Source organism: Mirounga angustirostris, unplaced genomic scaffold, assembly GCF_029215605.1.
Source record: "Mirounga angustirostris isolate CCGP_5_RB_7025 unplaced genomic scaffold, mMirAng1.0.hap1 SCAF_6, whole genome shotgun sequence".
Classification (NCBI taxonomy): domain Eukaryota; kingdom Metazoa; phylum Chordata; class Mammalia; order Carnivora; family Phocidae; genus Mirounga; species Mirounga angustirostris.
Genome location: NW_026991714.1, coordinates 11,238,617 through 11,241,325, shown reverse-complemented (window position 1 = coordinate 11,241,325; position 2,709 = coordinate 11,238,617). Strand labels below are relative to the sequence as shown.

The window sequence follows — 2,709 nt, the reverse complement described above, 5'->3', positions numbered from 1 at the left end:
AAAAAGGAAATAAAAACCATACTGATTCATGCTACAATGTGGATAAACCTCGAAAACATTATACTGACTTAAAGAGGCCATGTGTAAATAACTACATTTTGTATGATGCCATATCTAGGAAATCTCCAGAACAGGCAATTTCATAGACACAGGAAGCAGATCATTGGTTGCCTGGGGCTGAGGGTGTTGTGAGAATAAACTACAAATGGGCATGAGTGTGCTTTTTGGAGTTTTGGGACTATTCTAAAACTGGATTATGGTATTGGTTGTACAACTCATTTGGCTAAAAATCATTGCAGTGGACACTTATAATTGAATTTGGTACATAAAGTGCTAAATTAAAAAAAAAAAAAGGTCTTGGGCTCACTTTAGCAGCACATGTACTAAAATTGGAAGGATACAGAGAAGGTTGGCATGGCCCATGCTCAAGGATGGCATGCAAATCGTGAAGCATTTTATACTTTCTGAGGCACAGCTTAATAAACCCTAGAGCTACCAAAAAAACCCCACAAAGTCTTATTGTATGTGTACCATTTACCAGACACAGCACTAGGTGCTGGCAATTAAGGGAGACTAAGTTAGATAAAACACCTGCTTCTATGGGGCTTATAGTTTGCAAGAGTCTGTAAGGATCTGGAGCACGTTAGCATTGCCAGCTTCTGAAGTTTCAGAAAAAACCCGAACTATGTTAAAAATACTATATTCCCCCCAAGGAATATTCTGTGGAACTTACATGGAATTTACATTCCATGGAACTTACATTCTATTGTAGGGGATTTGGGGAAGATGAAAATAAGGGCATAAACACATAAATATAGAACATTTCAGGAGGTGATAAATGCTGCTAATAGAATAAGACAACAAAAAAAAGAGAGATAAAAATGCTGAAGGAAGAAGAAGAGGTATTATTTTAGGTAGGATGGTAGTGGAAGGCATCCTTGACAAGATGACCTTTGGCAGGACACCCGGGAGAATGGGAGAAGGAGAGCCATGCCACTGTCTGGGGCAAGAGCTCTCCAGGCGGAGGGAGCTGAGTCAGGGATGTGTGGTGTCTTTGAGGACTAGCTAGGAGGCCAGTGTGGTTGGACCAGACTGAGTGAGTGGAGAGCATAAGAGATGAAGTTAGAGGGAGCTGGGTCAGATCCACTAAGGCCTGAAACCCATTGTACGACTTTAAATTTTACTCTGAGGGAGCTTAAGGGCCTGCTCGGTTTTGAGCAGAGAAGTGGAATGATCTAACATGTTCTAATGGTTCATCTGGCTGCTGGTGGAGAATAGGCTGTGGACTGCAAGGCTGGAAGCAAGGAGCTCAGTTTAGAGGCTATTCGCAGTCACCCAGGAGAGAGACACCAAAGGCTCAAATCAGGGTGACAGCAGTGTACATGAGAAGTAAGTGGGTCCTGGGGCGCCTGGGTGGCTCAGTTGGTTAAGCGACTGCCTTCGGCTCAGGTCATGATCCTGGAGTCCCTGGATCGAGTCCCGCATCGGGCTCCCTGCTCAGCCGGGGGTCTGCTTCTCCCTCTGACCCTTCCCCTCTCATGCTCTCTGTCTCTCATTCTCTCTCTCGCAGAAAAAAAAAAAAAAAGAAGTAAGTGGGTCCTGGTATGATGTGGTGACCAGAGAGGCCACAGTGTTTGCTGCTAGATTGGATGGCAAGTGTGGGAGAAAGAGGAGAGTCAAGGATGATCCCAAGGTTTCTGCTGGGAGAAACTGGACTAGGTTATGAAACAAATGTTCTTAGGATGAGTCACACCTTAGCCTCGTACTGTAGGTAGGACCACATAATATTAATTGCTAAGGTCCTGATGGATTAGGACAGCAGAACGGGATAACTGAGCTCTCCTCATACAGTATTTAAAGCAGATTACAGATAGTGGTTACTTTGTGAGTGTTCACTTTTGCTCCTGACACCATACTTATGAAGGGTTTCCACTGCTACTACTCAGGAAACAGTAAAGCCGACCTTCAAATTCCTGACATCTTAAAGATGGCGGCTGTCCTCTGTATTCTGTGGCCTCTCAAGTACCTTGTCCACCAGATGGCAGCGCAGGGGTTCAGAGGCCTTCAGCACAAAGCCTCCTTCCTTAATGAATATAAATGAAAAGCATTAGGCCCCTTTTTCAGGCAAGTCAGACTTTCAGTCTCCCTCCTATCTTCCCTTCCCCCCACCAAGGGCAACCCCTTCCAATAATCAGCCTTCGAGACTATAATAGAAGCTTTTAACTTTATAATCTCTTGTCACATTACTCAGCAGCCTCATCCAGGCCCAGGAAACCATTTCCTGGAGGCCTCTTTTTTATTTGTGTTCATTAGCTCCGCTAATACATTCTCTTGGAAACCACAGTTTAATAAATTTCATAGTGCATGACCAGAGGACTTAATGAATATTAGTCACTCGAAGCAATTTTTGTTTATTCAGCTTCTCTTACCTCTCCTCCCTTCCCTTACCCTGGACTTCGTTCTGTGGAATGATAATAGTACGCAGAGAGCTGGCTGGCCACAACAGACTAAAAACAAGAAGTAAAAGGATCTTTCTGAGCTCACACCTGTTTTAAGATTTGTTATCCTTAAAACGAAAAGCTGTAGGGATTCACTCGGCTCCTTCCTTGTAGCTCCCAGTGGACCTTGCTATTAAACTGCAGGGAGGAGCCCAGCCTTCAGAGCACTTAAAAGTACTTATGTCAAATCCATCCCATTCTTCCGGCCTCC

General features: G+C 44.1%; 1 non-coding gene across 1 annotated transcript; it reads left to right on the top strand.

The window, feature by feature from the left end:
• The first annotated feature begins 359 nt into the window (after positions 1 to 359).
• On the top strand, positions 360 to 465 carry LOC123847216 (U6 spliceosomal RNA). Its single transcript, XR_006791465.1, has one exon. It is a non-coding gene; the product is annotated as a U6 spliceosomal RNA (small nuclear RNA).
• The last annotated feature ends 2,244 nt before the right edge of the window (positions 466 to 2,709 follow it).